Source organism: Microtus pennsylvanicus, chromosome X (assembly GCF_037038515.1).
Source record: "Microtus pennsylvanicus isolate mMicPen1 chromosome X, mMicPen1.hap1, whole genome shotgun sequence".
In the NCBI taxonomy this organism is placed as follows: domain Eukaryota; kingdom Metazoa; phylum Chordata; class Mammalia; order Rodentia; family Cricetidae; genus Microtus; species Microtus pennsylvanicus.
The window spans coordinates 52,061,568-52,080,224 of NC_134601.1; the positions used below are offsets into that span (position 1 = coordinate 52,061,568).

Genomic DNA, 18,657 nt, shown 5'->3' on the forward strand with positions numbered 1-18,657 from the left:
CAGTTTTCTTTAGTGAATACTCCACAGAATATATGTGTGTGTGTACATGTACATCAAAGAGGTAATATAATATATTTTAATACAGTTATGTAATTTTATTGTACTCTTCATAATATCTTTAATTTCCCTGACTCTAAATGATTTCTTTAATTTGTATACATTAAAGACGATTCTGTTACAATTTTATGGGTTTTAATGAACACACACTGTCATATAGTCACTGATTAGTATAAATAAGCATTCTATTGCTCTGAAATTTTTCCCATGTTTCTCCCATTCAAATCCCATTTTGAATCTATGATAACTATTAATATGTTTACTATCTCTCAGTTTTTATTTTCCAATACTACAAACAGAACCATATAGTATATATCAATTTTCAGTTGGCTTCTTTCACTGATCAATATTCATTTTAGATATATCTAGGTCTCCTCATAACTTGGTCAATTCAGACATGCCTGTTCCTGCATCATGTCACACTTTGCTCATTACTTTAAAGTATCATTTAAACCTAACATGTCAGTCTTTGTGCCCATTTGTGCAATAATGTCACAACTATTATAGGGATAACCAACCATAATATGATTGGATTTGAGACCCAATTTACAGCTAAAATCTAACTATTTTGCCTCCTTTTTGATCATTTTCCAAAGATTGAGTAGACAGACTCCCAAATACTGACGCCTACTGCCAAAGCTATTATTTACCTTCAACAACTTGATGGGCTCTATACCTGAAGGCACCACATACTTCCATCATCAAACATGGAAAAGCTGAACTGGTGTAACAATAACCAGAAGCTTCACTCCTATGAACTAGCATTCATAGTTCTGGAAGGTACTGTACGCACTATAGGAGGAGAATCATTGAGGTGCCCTCCTGGAACTGTTTTATGTTTTCTGTCTTATTATTTTTATGTGTCCTCATATTGTTTAATTCTTTAGTTATATTTCTAAATTCGCACACCCCTACCCTGGCAGGAAGTATTTTTGTTGAGGCAATAGTGGCACAAATGTTATGGAAGTAACTAATCATCTTGTGATTGGACTTAAGGCCTGCTCCATGAGATAAACTCACACCTGATATTGTTATTGAGGTCAAGAACCTGAAACTGACTTTGTTGACTCCCCATGGGAAGCCTTACCCTCTGTGAGGTGGAGGGAACAGAAGAAGGGGAGGGAGTGGGAACTGGGATTGGTATGCAAAATGAAAAAAAGACATTTGTTTCTTAAAAAAAGAACTAAATAGTTCATGAGTCTTAGGGGGGGAACTACTATATTTTGCTAGATGAACAAGATGAACATAAAAATGAAACAACTCAGAGGATCACCCAACCCTCTATAGAAGCTTCTTTTTGAAGCAGATGGTTATTAGCAAAGATTCACAACTGGGAAATATGAAGAAAGTAAGGAATTTTGAAGTACTTAAGCCTAAATGAGATGTTTGTATCACATTCCTCCCCTCAAGTCTTAAAAAGGGTATCTCTGTACAAAATATCTCTGTAGGAGGGAGGAACATTGTAAGAGCCAGAGGCGATACACAACTCAAAGAAAACAATGATTTCCAGAGACAATAGGGCACACAAAAAACTTACATAGCCTATGATAGCATAAACAAGATCTGTGTAAGTTCAAACCATAGAAAATCCCAGCTTGGAAAAGAGGAAGTGGGTACAAAGTCTCATCCCTAACCAATAAGCTATTTGTACTGCAAACTGCTGGAAGAAGAAAAATTACTCTTATTTAATGGAGTGACATCTGGAGTACACTCTAGGTCAGGCTGCACACTTAGGAATATTTAGTCAACACAAAATAGTCTCCATTGTTTTGATTAGTTTATTTTTGTGGGTGTTGATTTGTTTTTTTTTCATATTTTTAAGAGAGAGAAAGATTATTAAGCTTGATGGGTGGGTGGAAGATCTGTGGAAAGAGTTGGAGGAGAAGTGTGAATATAACCAAAATAGGTTATGTGAATTTTATTTTTAAACAAGAATGGGCCTGTCAACAGTCGGACATAGATGGTGGAAAGACTCAAAAGGCTCAGCCATTCATAGCTAAGCTATTTTCTCCTAATACATTTAGGAAACATGTGAAATATCACCATCAATTTTTAACCCACTGGTGACCTCCCACATACTGTAATGAATAGGTCAAATTCATTGGTGACACAGATGGCCCTGGTTAAACTGATGTGTCAAAAAAAAGCCGAAATTTACAAACTAGAAAAAATACTGCAAAGATGAACACAGAGATAAGAAAGTTTTGTGGATAAAAGAAGAATTAGGACACATCATATGCATGTATGAAATTGTCAGTTAACACAATTATTCAGTAAATGTTATATAAAATCAAGTACTTTTATTCCTTTAAATTTTATTTACCCTTGTACTGGTGTTTCCAAGTCTTTTATCTTTCTGAGAAAATTATAATATTTGTTTTTCAATATGTGTAAAGTAGCTTGCAGGGATTTTCTTTTTATTTTGCAGAAATTTTCTTTAAGATTGGACTGAATATATGAAAGTGGCTCAGTCTGCCACAGTTATGCAACTGTCACCCACATTCAGAAGGACTAGTTTGGCCCTATGCTGGTTCCTTCCCTGTCCAGCTGGAGATGGTGAGCTCCCATTAGCTCAGGTAAACTGTTTAGTGGTGTTCCCATCCAGGTCTTGACCTCTTTGCTCATATTCTCATTCCTTCCACTCTTCAAATGGACTTTGAGAGTTCAGCCCAGTGCTCCAATGCGGGTCTCTGCCTCTGTTTCCATCAGTTGCTGGATGAGGTTCTATGGTGATATTTGAGGTATTCATCAGTCTGACTACAGGGCAAGTCAAGATCGGGCCCCCTCTCCTTTATTGCTTAGGGTCTTAGCTGGGGTCATCCTTGTGGATTCCTGGGAATTTCAAAGAGGTGTTTTTTTTTTTAATTAAAAAATTTAAGTGTAACTTTTGACAGTAGATGATAATTATATATGCGAATTAAGTTCTTTTCATTTATTCCAATATATATGTATATTTACAAATAATTTTATAAGAAAACTGTCAGAAAAAAATGGTGAAGGATACGGTTACGTTGTGCCAATCCTAAAAATAAAAGGATATTTATTCTTACCGTAGAATAAATTGTTAATGGATAGTATTTTTAATGATTTTTTTCCAAGTAATGTATGTTTGTTTCTTCCTAGTTTGCTAAGAATTTCAATATGACTGGATATTAAGCTTTGTAAAATGACTTTGGTATATTAACTAATTTCTTTAACCTAATGATATAGTGGACAACTTGTGTTTTGCATGTGGAACCAACTATATAAACTGGAAACAAATCCCAATCACTCCATACCAATCTTTACAAATTTTAGAACCTATTTGTTAGTGTTTTATTGAGAATTTCTACAGTGATATATATGAGAAAATGGTCTGTTTATTCCTACTATAAAATAACACATCTAGGTTCATTATGACTTATTTCTGACCTCCAGGAGTAAATTAGTAAATACTCATTTTTCTTCTATCCATAGAATATATTGCAGTTATTTGCGTTATTCATTTCTTCTTTAAATCTTTGGTGCAGCCAATCAAGTCAAACATATGGTCTTTGTGCTTTCTTGCCTAGAAATTGTAAATAAATTGATCTAATTACTTTTACTTGTGTAGATATTTACAGGGTATTTTATATAATACTTTGTTCATTCTTTGATAAATTCATACATACAAGTATACATTGTATTTTGATTATATTCATCCCAATTTCCCCTGGACTCCCTCACAATACATACTTCAAAATTACAAAAGTTGGCAGCCTTATATGAACTATTTTGATTTTTCTTTTAAGTAATTGACCCATTTCAACCAAACTATCAAGTTTGTATAATCTTTTTTTCTATGCTGGAAATCTCTGTCTTAAGTTGTTATATTCATAAAAATCCACATGTGAAGTGATTATTGAGTAGGTGGTTACCTCGGTTGGGTTAAAGTATGGTGTTGTCAAAGCTAGGATTGTGACTAACTTAATATTGTCTGTGTTTTTAAATATGCTTAGTAATGATTTTGTTCTTTTCTGCTCTAAAAAGGTAATGAAGCACTGTTAATGATTCGATTTTATAAACACTGCTTTAACATTGTTTCATTGGCTTCCCTACATTAACAATATCATCTTGTCTAATTTATGACCAATTTCTATAACATTATACCAGTTCATTTGTAATATATTACTTTATAATACATTATATCCAATCTCCTTTCCTATGCATTGTGATGTTACCGTCATTCACTTCTCTTCACGTAATAATGCTCAGTGGAGGAAGATCCACAATACTGAGTTCATACACTGAACTCACTGTCTTAGGTAATATGGTTGGCCAGAAAGATCAAGGAATCCAGAGGGGGGGTGAGAGACAGAGAGACACACAGAAAGAAACAGAGAGACAGAGACAAAGAGACAGAAACAGACAGAGACACAGAGAGAGACATAGAGGTTGATTTTCTGGAACAAAACACAAATCCTCTGAAATAACAATAAGTAATCATAACTACTGAGTCATTTCTCTAAACTTCTGTTGGATTTTATTTTGTTAATTTTTAATTGAAATCAAATTACATCAATCCCTTTCATCCATCCACCTCTCCCGTCTATCTTCTCAAATTCTTTTCATGTTTTTCCACTCAAAGTTGATTGCCTCCTTTACTTTATTATTGTTATATAAGTATGTATGTTTATATGTACATATGCATATATATATGTATATGCAACCTTCTGAGCTTTCTTTTGTTGTTTGTATGTGTTATTTAAAAGAATTACAAATGAAATTCTTCTCATTTTTTATTGTTTGTATTAATCTATACATTTTTCTCCACTCTCATCCCTTCCTCCTTTTCCACTTCTACTTTATCCTATGATCCCTGTGCTCCCAATTTACTCAGGAGATCTTGTCTTTTTCTCCTTCCTATGTAGATCCATGCATGTCTCTCTTAGGGTCCTCTTTGTTGTCTAGGTTGTGTGGGGTTGTGGACTGTAGGTTGTTTCTTTCCCACTGCTTTATGTCTAGAAGCTACTTATCAGTGAGTACACATTATATTTGCCTTTTCTAGTCTGTGTTATCTCACTCAATATGATGTTCTCTAGGTCCATCCATTTGCATGCAAATTTCAAGATATTATTTTTTCCATTGTGTAGTAATCCATTGCGTAAATGTGCCACATTTTCTTTATCAGTTCTTCAGTTGAGAGGTAAATCATACCCTGCTATTCTCCTTTACTCTCCTCTGAGCCCTTTCTCCATCTACCTCCCTTTCCTTCCCTGGTTTCCCATTTCCATGATCAGATCACTTTTACCCCACTATCCCCCCCTCAGTTGTTCCCCAATCCTCCTGTCCTGCCAGTGGTTCTATTTTACTTTCTTGGTTTCTGTAGTTACTATATACTCACATTAGAAGATTTGTAGATAAAGGTTTCCAATGAGAGAGAGGATGTCACAAGGAATCATATTATTTACTATTTATGCAAGCAAAAAAACTATAATACATGCAATTCCATGTATAAATATACATATATAGTTTAAGTGAATTTTTCTCCTCTAGGCTGACAATGCTCCTTCCAAAAACCAAAACTCAGCTAACAAAAACATCAATACCAGGCAACATGAGAAACCCTTGAGTTATTGGTCATGGCTTAAAGACTCCTTAAAACATACAGCTTATAGTTGTCACCCTTTGTTACTCACAAGAGTTAGAAAGGAAGTCCCTATTGATGAACTTCAGAAATAGAACCTAAGCTGCAACCCCTGATCCAAATGTCCTCTCTCCGAGGACTAGTGTCATGCAAGCTTTGAAGAAGGGAAACAATGAAAAGTCCTACCCAGTTTTGACTCTTATGAGCAACAGTAAGGACCAACATTTCATGATAATGCTAAAGGTGTGGTAGTGGCTCAGATTCCATGGTTGTAACAATAGCCCTCTAATTGGACTTAAACCCCATGGAACCCATGCCTGGTACTGGAAACCTAGCCAACGACTCAGTACTAATAAATTCATAGATATTGAAGAAGAATCTACTACATAGAATTTACTAAAACAGCATAATCCCAAACAACAATGTTAACCGTTTGTCCTTATAACGAGATAGGTGTAGACTGCACTGCTTCTCGAGGAAACTCCTCTTCCCCTTTCTTGTCTTAAAAGCATATAACTTCTGTTTCTCTTAAAACTGAAAATATTTATGTTCACTTTAAATTTGATGTCTGAGAACCATAAAATTTGTGTCAGATTTTAATCAACTGACACTTTTTAGTAAGTTCACTGATTTTTCATGTTACTAACATTCTCTGTAAATTTTTATTAAGATCTAGAAATAGTTTAGTAGAAATAATTGTGGTAAGTGGTGCTGAATTTTTACAGTTCAGGAAATGTATTGTGTTTTATGTTCACACTTTCTATAGTTCTTACAAATTAGTATAATATCTTTTTATATTTTTGCCTTGATTTTTGCTCTTCCCTAGAAGTGTAACCAGATATATCTGTTTTGATAGCTCTTCCAACTGGAATATACTTTAACAACTTTAGTGCTTTGTTGATATGGTTGTAAAGCACAGGCTATAAAAGAGTTCTGCAATTCTATGATTACATCTCCATATTTACATGAGCCTGTAACTTGGGCTGTAAGATTCAAATATTTCTAATTTTGTAAGGATTTTTCTCCAGCTGAATTGTCTATCTACCAAAGCTCAAATGGACCTTTGTAAATCACTCAACAGTCTTCGGAATCCAGAGAGCTCCTTCCTCCCATGGGAATGTGAAACCATCATCCAAGAACTGTCATACTATAGTAGAAATGAATATGAAATATATCTTCACAGACACAGACAAGACTGTAAAATGTACATTGAATAAAGAAAGCGCAATTAAAATGAGAAGGATGTGATAGGTGTCGTCTAATGTGGGCAAAATAAAAAAAAAGTTTATAAAGAAGAGAATCAAAGAATTGGATAAAAAAGAAAACTTGTAGAAGTTTAGTTTGTGAAATAATTAAGAATAAAACAAAATAAAAGATTTAGGCTTCAAATGAAATTTCCTTTCATTCTACTGCAGTGTTAATTAGCACAATAAAACAGTACTGAAAGTTGCTTCACTTTCCAGATTAAGAGTTTCTTCGTAGTATTGCTGTCCTGTGAGAAAACACTTCACAGCAGTTCACCACTACATTTGGCTCTTAGAATCTTTCTTCCCCTTTTCCTAAAAGTGATGCTCTCTAAATTTTTTTTTTCTAGAGAAAAGAATAAGGGTGAATTGTAGAGCAGTTTTCTCTAAATGGAAACATTCCCTGCAAGGGGGCCAGGGGTGTAGTGATAGGAGTGGCGGGCTGCAGCCCTGCTCCCACGTGGCTAGCTTAGCCCTGGAAATAACAACACACAAATTGTATTCTTTTAAACACTGTTTGGCCCATTAGCTCTAGCCTCTTACTGGCTAATTCTCACATCTTGATTAACTCATTTCTAATAATCTGTGTAGCACCACGAGGTGGTGGCTTACTGGAAAGGATTTTAACCTGCATTCATCTTGGAGAGGAGAGCTATAGCGTCTGCCTCACTGCCTTCTTCCTCCCAGAATTCTGTTCTGCCTACTCCACCCACCTAAGGACTGGCCTATCAAAAGACCAAGGCAGTTTCTTTATTAACCAATGAAATTAACATATAGACAGATGACCTTCCTACATCACGGGGGGTCATAAGGCTCTGGAGGCAAACAACATGTCATCTGTCTCGGAAAATGGAAACTGACAAGCATCTCCAAGGCAACTGCAGTGTTATAGAAGGAACAAACAACTGCAAGAAGGGGACTCTGAAAAGATCAACTGCAGAGAAGAAGTTCTTCCACTGCTACTGAGTTGCCTCGAGTTTGCATCAGACCTCAAGTTTGCTTCTCAGTCCAGGTCAACTTTTTGGGTTTTAGCTGCTCTCTGATGTCATCCTTGCTCTTGCAAGTCTCTCCTCACCCATAATCCTGTTTGTAACCCCAATAGAATCTCACTGGTTCACCAAGCTGGATTTTGTTGGAATAATTACATTGATCTGTTATGGTGGCCACTGTGGTAGGTTGGGATCAAAGCAGACCAGGAGTGGGAGGAGCTTCTGTCAGGTGTTCTTGATGATTTCAATAAAGCCAACTCCTCCAGTCCCAGTCCCCAACTCCTGATGCTTTAGGGCCGCAGAAGAAATGCCCAGGAAACACTGCTGAGATTCCCTCTTCATCTACCAAGAGAAAAATATTCCAGGAACAACTGTCTGACAGCTAGCTGACTTACTAAGTCACTGAGGTGTTTTGAAGGCAATGAGTGAGATGCTTGAGGAAGGACCCTGTCTATTGGAACAGTACCAAAAGCTTTCAGAGGCACTGGGAAAGTGGACAATGATGTAAACCCTCAAACAGATATTCTGCATGCCCTAAAGAAACATTAAGTGGGCAAACCAAAAATGCCACTGACCTTCAGAACTCGGGCATGTCAAAAGAGGAACTGACCAAGGCTGGACATGGATGCAGATGAGGAGGAAGGAAACTTCTCCCATCATGCAGAGTATCATGCAGAAACTACTAAGAATGTGCTATACCCATCCCTGAAGGAGATCGCTGAAAAGTATTCAGAATCATTGAAGAGTCACCAGGAATGCATTCCTTTATAGCAGTTTGAAAGTTAGCAGCAGCAGCAGCAACAGCACAGTGTCATGAGAAAATATGTCAGCAGTTTGAGGCATAGATGCTCAGAGACAGTGAGGCTACTCACAGGGCTCCTTTTGAGATGGTGTTAAATCTTATGTAGCGGATACAGGGTTTGGGCAATCCTCCCAAAGAGCTAGGTAGATTGACATGACTTGGTCTCAACTTTGACCTGGATGCCTTCATTCTATAGGGCCTACCAGGTGGCCAAAGGCAAGCAGTGTCTGATCATGTGAAAGTCAACACATTTTTCTCCCCTAGTCTCCGCTATGGGAAACATCAGGACTCAGCAGTACCACTGGGAACTGAGGCAGGAATATCATCTCTGGGAGATATCTGCTTCAAACTCTACATCCCATTCAAGCCTGTTCTACAAGTACTACTCCATCATGGTTTCTGCTGTTAGAAACAGCCCAGTTATTTGCCAGGTGAAGAAAGGCATCCCTTTGGGGGCATTTAACTTCTTCTCACTCCCCAAAACAGTGTTATAAACAGCTGTACTCGTGTTTCTACTCTCTCGTTTGGGTCTACAGAGCAGGTGCTGAGTCCTATTGGGCAGGGCATCTAGGAATGAAAAGAAATATAATCTGGGCTGGGACTATAGGTTTGTTATAATTCTCCCTTGCTTTCAGGGAGAACATTTTGAAATCTCTAAAGGGGAAGAAACTTTGCACTTGCCCTGCTCCATTGGGCTGGAAGAGAAGCCTTGGGCATTTCCCATTCATGGGTGCTTTACCCTTACTTCCACTTTCCTCCTAAAACTCAAGTTGCTATCTTGGTTCTTTCTACAATTCTGTGGAATTTTAGTGAACCCAGCCCTTGACCTTCCTTTGCCCCCAGATGTCCTCTTATCTCCTCCCTTTTATTATTCAGTTGTTATTCTAAGACCATGCTGTGGTAGATGAACATCAATATGGTTTCCTTTCATCTAGTCCTATAGTATTCTCAGCCTACCAATTCCTTCATCCCTGGCAAACATAATTGTAATGTCAGAGCTGGTAAATGATTAGCTATTCTAAGTTCTCAAGAAAGATGTGTATCCTGAGTATTTTTTTTCTGCAAACCCCAGAAGGCAGTACCTAATAAATATTAAGAAGCAAAAGGAAAACCAGAATTCAGATGTATTTCTGCATCAAACAGTTATTATATCACATTGTTTTCTCTTCTTTCAGTGCTACTGCAAATTGAGTCTACAGGAGTAGGCATATCAATAGAAGATTCTCAAATAAAATTGAAGACAAAGACAAAGAAAAAGCTATAAAAGTCACAACACAGAAATACAGGAAACAAGACAAAGGGAAAGAATATGATCAAAACATGTTGCATAAAATTCTCAAAGAAAAAAATACAAACCAAGAAAAAAGAAATACAAGAAACAGAAAGGTAACAAGACCACCCCAACATCATAACTGAATTTTAAAAAATACCAAAATATAGAAAATGCCTAGTAAAGTTTTCAGATGTTTGTCAATTAAAGTGATCAAAATCTCAAAGAAGATATAAGAAAGTAGATGAATTCAACCCAGGACTCAGAGAGGAAAGTCCACATCAGCAAACCGAGTATGAAAATTGGTGATACTAGTAAAAACAGTCAGCAGCGTTGAAAGAAATTCAGCCAAGAAAACTGAATAAATCAAATAAAACCCAGCTCAGAAAGCAAGACAATAGACTTGACAAATCTGTACAAATGATAATATAAACAAAGCAAGTGTGATATAATATCCATTTAATATTTTAGTCTCTTTAACTGCTTGCTTGTCCATGTTCTTTATGAGGTGTCCCATAAGATGGACATTAATATGTCAGTAATAACCAAATCTTTCCAACAGAAGGAAGCTGGAAACCAATCATTTTATCACATGATACTGATGTTGAAATTTATGACATGGATTATAGAAAAAGTAATGACAAGAGTGGACCATCTACCTTAAAAGATTGCTAGAGTACTGTTTATGTATTCTTTTCTGAATGATAATTAGATGAAAGAGTTTACTTCAGACAAAATGATAATGATTTACAATCAGTACTGAGTAATTTTCTATATGCATATTGCTTTGGAATAAGTATGTTTCCAAAACCCAAAATCAAAATAAAGTATTAGGAGCCTCCTTATATTGTGAAAAGTGGTAACACACAAACTCACAAGTGCACAGAGTACAGAGAATAAAAGTCTGTGAAGTGCTAATATCATCTATATCATGTATGCTACATCACTACTCCCACTCCCAACAAGGTTTAGGAACCATCATGGAAGATGTAGCAGATATTAAGAGCTGGAAGACGGGTAGCAGTGCTATGACATGGGCTTACCAGTACAAGATCTTCACAAGGTCATGGCAGCCAATATCCCAGTATGAAGTAGGAAGGATCTCAAATGTGCCCACCCAAACTGAGGAATTATTGACAGTTGGTATCTCCTGGAGAGGGGGAGTCCATTTTGGGTAAGCGGTGGCACTTGACTGGTCACCAAGATCCAGGGTATGGCTCCACCCCCATGAGTATATTGGCAGCAAAGGACTCAGTAGATTATTAAAAAATAAAGAAGATAAAATTTGGGTGATAGTGTGGAGATGGGGATGAATATGAGAGAAAATATGGGGAAGAGTGGAGTATAAATACAATCAAAATAATTATGTGAATGTATAAAATTCTCAGTGAGTTAATACATATAATTTCTAAGTGACTGGAAGTTTTATGGTGATATAGAATGACTTTTTAGATATGAGCAAAAATAACTATAACACCTGTCTTAATTTTTTGATAACATTCATGTGGCAAATCAGTTATAGAAATTACTTACTTTATTTGTTCCTGGGAAGTAGACATTATCACTGGTTTCAATACATAGCAACCCAACCTAGTTACTAACTGATTAATTTAAATCCCTAATTTCAGTCAAGTATATGAAAAATAACTGGGAGAAAGTTTTGATTGCTTCTCCAGTTTTCTTCAGATCAAAGTCATATTAAAATTCAATGATATTTTTATTCTTCTATTTATTTTACATCTCAGCCATAATCTCACACCCATTTTTCCCTCCAAATCCTTCTCTTCTATTCCCCCTCCTACCTCCCAATCCCCTTCTCGTCGATCTTCATCCAGGAAAGGGGCAGATTAGTTATCAGTAAAACATAGCACATCAAGTTGCAGTAAGATTGAGCACCTCCCCATGTATTAAGGCTGGACAAGATGACCCAGTATGAGAAATAGGCTCCCAAAAGCCAGTAAAAGAGTTGGAGACAGTCCCGGTATCCTCTCTTTGGAATCCCAAAAGAGAACCAAGTCACCCAACTACAACATATGCAGAGTGCCTAGATCAGTCTCATATAGGCTCCCAGCTTGTTGGTTCAGTCTCTGTGAGCTCCTATGAGCCCAGGTTAGTTGATTGTGTTTTTTGCTTCTTCTTAAACTTTTTTTAAAAAATATTCTTTATGTAAAGGGTATATAACTCAATATACTAACACAATTTGGGGCCAACAGAAATATTGAACTTACTATACTTGATTATATCACTGTATCATGGAAGACAGACTCTTCTAAACATGGAAGAAATTGCATGTGAACATTCTTCCATCAGACTCCCTTTGCTTTCTCTTCCCTCACTAACCAATCATTTCTACAAAGCCTTGTCTTTCAAGTTCTCAAGTCTAGTCCCTTGATGACCTTCCCTAGAGAAATACCACTCAACTTCAATAGAGGAGGAAATTCTTCTTTAATTACTTCCTGCCTTTCATCAAACTTGAGTGGTTCCAATTTCCACTAAGTGTTAAAAGAGAATCGCATCTACAGACATCACTAGAAGGGGCATATTAAGACCCTAATTCTTTCAGACAGTGGAGGTGACTGTACTTTTTAAAGTTCAGCTTCCCCACTCGAATGAGAAAAAGCAGATTTCTCTGTACTGTTCCTCACAGGCACACAGAGGATTATTTTTATGGAAAATAATCTAATCTCAAATGGGCAAAGAATGCTTCCTCTATTAACTTGAGTTTACTTGGAATTACTTTGAAATAAACAAAATGTTTAAAACCTGTATACTATTTTATTTGTAATTTCCTGAGAACATCTTATAAGAATGAAGATCCCCAAACTCTTTATATTTGGATGACCTTAGAATATCTCAGTTTTATATTCTTTCTTCTTTCAATTCCTGTCCCTGATAAGACACAAAAACAAGGAGTTTGGTTTATTTCACCATGCTTTCTTTTCTTCTATTTCCCTGAGCACAGTGAACATAGTCTATAATGTTTCCTATTATTTATACTAGGAAATATATTTCAATATCTATAAAGGAATTTACCAGCTAGATCACAGAGCTTTCTGTCAGCATAGTGATGTCCTGAACTGAACTATGTCCATTAGTTCAGTTATTTTTAATTAATTTTTAATATATTGTACTGTTTTAGCTACACATAGTGTGTGTGTGTGTGTATCTGTGTGTGTGTGTGTGTGTGTGTGTGTGTGTGTGAACCACATGTGTGAGTTAAGGACAGTTGTGTGCTGCAATGTGGATCTGGGGATTGAACCCAGGTTCTGTGGAAGGGCAGTAGTATTATTAAATACTAAGCCATCTCTCCAGCTCCCCAAGTTCATGTCCATGACTTCTTAAGTTTTAAATCACACATGAGTACTGAGAACGGGAGATTATGTTAAATGCATATTGTGACTCAGTAGGTTTAGGGTAGGACAAACAAATGGTGTTTACAAAGAAGTCAAATAATTCTGGTCCATGGGAAACAAATTCCAAAAAAATTGTTTAAGATATATATCCTCAAGAAAAAGTATTAGTTCAAAATTCCAATTCCACCATATATTGTAGTAAGGAGTGGCAGGCTATGTTCCTGCCCAGATCCCACACTGCTAGCTTAGCCCCAGAAATAACATACAAATTGTATTCTTTTAAACACTGCCTGGCCCAATAGTTCCAGCCTCTTATTGGCTTACTCTCACATCTTTATTAACCCATTTCTAATAATCTGTGTAGCACCACGAGATGGTAGCTTACCAGGAAAGATCTTAACCTGCGTCTGTCTCTGAAAGGAGAAACATGGTGACTGCCTCACTCGGCTTCTTTCTCCAAGCATTCTGTTCTGTCTACTCTGCCTACCTAATTTTCTGTCCTATTAAAGGGCCAAAGCAGTTTCTTTAACCAATGAAATCAACACAAAACAGAAGACTCTCCCACATCAATATATTATAGCTTTATCACTTAGTCAAGTAACTAAAACTCCTCTTCTTTGAGAGGGGGATTATAATGACACATACTTTCAGGATGAAAAAGGTTAAAGGTGATGAACATGGGAAAGACTTCCAAGATTCTCAGAAGGAAAAGAAGGAACACAAGAAATCAAACTTCAGTGCAGCAATTTGACTTTAATATTAAAGTGAAAAATGGTCAGGTATAGTAGCCTAGGCCCAGAATCCTAGGACATAGGACCCTGAGGCCGGAAGATTACCCTGAGTTAAAGACAAGTATAAGCTACAGAATGAGTTCCAAGTGAGACGAGGCTACAATAATATCCTACATTTAAGAAATTATAATTATAGAAATTATTACAATATAGTCACAGATACTTTTCACAAAAAATAGATTCAGCTGATCACTTAGGAGAAACTACTTATTTTAACCATTTATGAAAGAAAGGGAGATACAGCTTTATGGAGCTGGACAAATACCAATATAATATAGATATGGACATGCAATATAAATCACATGTTTTCTTTCACAAAGTAATATATATTTAAATATATACTTAAATTGTTCTTCTAATTTATTTTTCATTATCATCTTAGAGATGGTATCTTCTTTCCTAAAACAAGTTCCTAAGTTCCAAGTGGAGAGGAAATGTTCCATACATAAATATCTATGTGAAGAAATTCACAATTTTTTTCAGATCCAAAAGCTTTCTTCACTGTCTTATGAACTACAGCTGTGCCACACCTGCTAATCTAGCTGTCCTAAAGACACACACAGTCAGCATTTCCATTTTTAATGCTGAAGGGGCATTTTGTAACTCAGACATCATCAGTCTATGTTGGGCTGAGGGTTATCAATAAAGGTTAGAACACAAGAGCAACCTTCAAATAAATATTCCTTTTTCAGTCAACTTAAATAGAATTGAGGAGTATGAATACAGGCTACTTTTTCACTTGATTGTAATTTAGAACCAGACATCCAACTTAAATATTTACTTTATGCTTTCTCTAAAATGGTTCCTGTATATTTGTAACTATAAGAAAGTAAGCAAACAGCCAGCAGACAAATAATTATACATCCATTTAGTTCAGCTAAAACCTTTATGTGTTAAGATGGTCTGAACATTAATTTCTGTCCTGACATTTTAAAATTTCATCCCCACAGATAATGAAAAGAGGAAAATGAGACTGTTGGTCAGATGTTAGTCCAGCAGATATTCTGACCTTGATGTGAAGGTACAGATTGCTTGTAACTTAAAGAATTTAATAATTCTGTATATCTAACAGCAAAAAAGTGTGACTTCTTTTGACAAAAACCACCTAGGAATTTGAAAATATAAATACAAGTGCAAAAATATTACTCTCAAAGGAGAGTAAACCTTTAGCAAACTAACAAAACTAGACTTGTAATAAGACAAATGTAAACAAGTCATTAACAATTGGGAGTGTACTTATAGAATAGTTGTAAAGGAAAAAGTCTTTCTTCTGTGGCATTTGTTTACTCGTGTGGTGTAAATACTCCAATGGTGAAACATTTCAAGTTACGAAACTACACCACCTGAAGAAGGTGTAGGACTATGTGTGCTCAGAGGTTTAATTTAAAACAACTTTAATGGGTTATGGCACACTACCAGCTATAATTAGTACAAAACAAGATCATGGCTTTTACATTGTCACCATGATGCTCCGAAAGACAATTATGAATCATGTATACCTAAATTAAGCAGCGTCTATAGTGCAGATGAAATATTCAATCTATATAGTTGTCTGCATGTGTGTTCTCAGTAATGTGTATGTGTGTGCACATGTGCATGTGTGAAGAAGGTGCACATGTACATGTCTACACATGTGTGTGGAGGCCAGAGGCCAATCGCAGACATTTCTCTGAAGAAGGGATTTTCATTGGTCTGCAGCTTCTTGATTGTGCTAGGCTGACTACTCATCGTTTTCCCCTAGATGCTACTGGTTTCAGTTAGAACAGAATTATGTATTCTCTACATAGCACAGTGTAATAAAAGAAATTTGTAGTTGTAAAAGTCTATAGTTAAAAACAATAAATTCTCCTACCACAAGATACTCAAAAGTAAAAGCAAGTTAAATCTAAAGTGAACAAAAAAACTGAGAAGCTAAAGATAAGCTGAAATATATAATTGAAGTCAGTATGTAAATGTAATATATAATTAAAAAGCAATGAAAGAATCAATTAAAACAGTAGCTGATATTGAAAATGATAAAAACTGACAAAACTTTATTTAGAATTACCATGAATAAAAGAGAGAAGATCTCTCTTCCAGAAATTACAAAAAATTATAAGGTAATACTGTGAGGAACTATTTGACAATATTTAGATAACTTGGGAAATGTACAAGTTCCTATAATAAAAACTAACTACTGAAATGATCTTAAAAAAAGATATAGACAATATGGATAGACCTATTAAAATTAGGTGCAGAATCTATAATCCAGAAGCTTCCACTAAAGAAAATTCTGAAACTGGATAATTTGCTGAGGCATTCTACCCAATAACTCAAACAGAATTAATACAAATTCTTATCAAAATCCTCCAAAAATGAGGAAGAACAGGAGAAAAGGAGACACTACCCAATCCATTCTGTGAAGCAGATACTGTCTCTTACAGCCTATGATAGATACATGGATCAATGAAATTAATTTTATAGTCTAAAAACAATTTATAGATTCTTAACAAGGATATCAAGATATACACTAATAATCCTTATTAATACTGACACCAAAGTCCTCAACAAAATATTAGCAAACCAATTCCAGTCATATATAAAAAGTATGACACAAAGTGAATGAGATTATCCCAGCAAAGTTGTTGCAGCATAAAAAAAGCAATACAATACACTAGGATAAAAGAATACAGAACAGAATCCCATACATGCTCTCTGTAGATACTAAGAAAGCATCTCAAAAATGTATACTTACATGATTTCTAAAAATAAAAATGTGGAATAGAAGAGAAATTTCTTAATGCTACAAAAGGGTATCTTTGAAAGCATATAACTGGCATCAAAATGAATACTATAGAACAGGGATTACTCCCTAGGTTCAGGAACAATGCAAGGATATTGTCGTTCATCACTTCTATTCAATGCATTATTTCTATTCAATGCTGCACTGGAAATCTTACCATCGTAACTAGTGAAAGAAAAGGGGCACTAAGACAGTAAAGTAGAAAATTGACCTTTGTTTTGGTTACAGGTTAGATAACTAAATTTATAGACTATCAAGTCAGTACTACAACAAAAAAAAACCCTTTCTTTGCATAGGTCTATATGTACATCATGCAAAGAAGTATAAGACTTAAAGACATCACTGAGAGCAAATAAATATAACTTGATAACCCATAAGATCATCAATTAAAACAATTAGCATTGTTACCACACTGACAAGTCTCCTAATTATGTTCAGATTTAATGTTATATCTATCAAAATATCTTTCCCTTTGGGCTGCTGAAAAGCTGACCAAAAGATGCACTGGAAATGTAAGAAATCCAGGAGACAGTAAACAGTTTGTAAATAAGAAAAGACTCAACATCCTCCTCTGTAGATACTAGACCAGCCATGATCATTGCTGTTCTATTTGCAATAGCTAGGAAATGGAGACAATCTAAATGTATTTAGGCTGACAAATGAATAAGGAAATGTGGTACCTAATATTATAGGCTGTAAAAAAAATTGCAATCATGAGCTTTAACGGAAATGTTTGGAATTCTGAAAGGTTATATTAAGTGAGGTAACCGAGTCCTGAAAAGACTATATTATCTTGTCAGAGGCTTCTAGCTTCAAACCTTCAGATGTGTGAACATATATTAGAGTAACAGAGAAATCAGGAGAGTAAAAAGGGACCATTGCATGGATAGGTGTGCGAGAACAGTAGAGAGTAATAGGAGGGTATAAATGATCTGATCAGGTAAACAGGAAAAGGGTGATGCTTATTAGACAAAGGAAGCTAGGGAGAGAAGGATGAAATGACAATAAGGATGTCTGAAAAATTCATAAGAAATCATAACATTTTAACTACCTAAGAAAGCATAACATGCATGTCTTTTACATATGCAGTTTTCTCATCTGTGCTGACAATGCTCTCTATAAGACCCAAGAGCCACCTAACAAAAATTCCAACACTGAACTCTTTTGGATTGTTTTTTAGCATTGTCTAAGAGACTCTCAAATATTACAAACTATTATTACTGCCTTTGTTTGATCCCCAGAGGTAGAAGATAAATTCCTATTGTGGAAGACATTATGTATGTCAGAATCACGGCCCAGAGTTGCTGAGACAGAACAAAACAATAATCAAAATTGTGTGATACCTGCCTAAGGATAAACTCATAGATTGATGGAATGGAATGGAAATACAGAATAATCTTTGTATATCTTATTGTTTTGTTTGTTTTTTTTCAAGACAGGAATTCTTTATGTAGTTCTGGTCGTTCTGTAACTCACTCTGTAGACCAAGCTAGCTTTGAACTCACAGAGATCCATCTGCCTCTGCCTCTCAAGTGCTGGAATTAATGGCATATGTCACCACTACCTGGTGTCTATTGATTTTTAAAGATGATGTCAAGACAATTCCACTCTTTTTGTAGTTGGTATGTAATATGTTTTACATTTATATATTATTTTTACATTACATTTTTACTTTTACATTAAATCATATAAAGAAAGTAACTGAAATCAAATGATAGTGCTAATATAAGAGCTGACATAAAATAATGAACTAGAGGGATAAAT

The 18,657-nt window shown here is 35.6% G+C and overlaps 1 pseudogene; it reads left to right on the top strand.

Annotated features, from left to right (window-relative positions):
- LOC142840338 (peroxisomal biogenesis factor 19 pseudogene) overlaps nucleotides 1-8,936 on the top strand; it is a 142,973-nt pseudogene extending 134,037 nt beyond the window's left edge.
- Nucleotides 8,937-18,657: the final 9,721 nt, after the last annotated feature.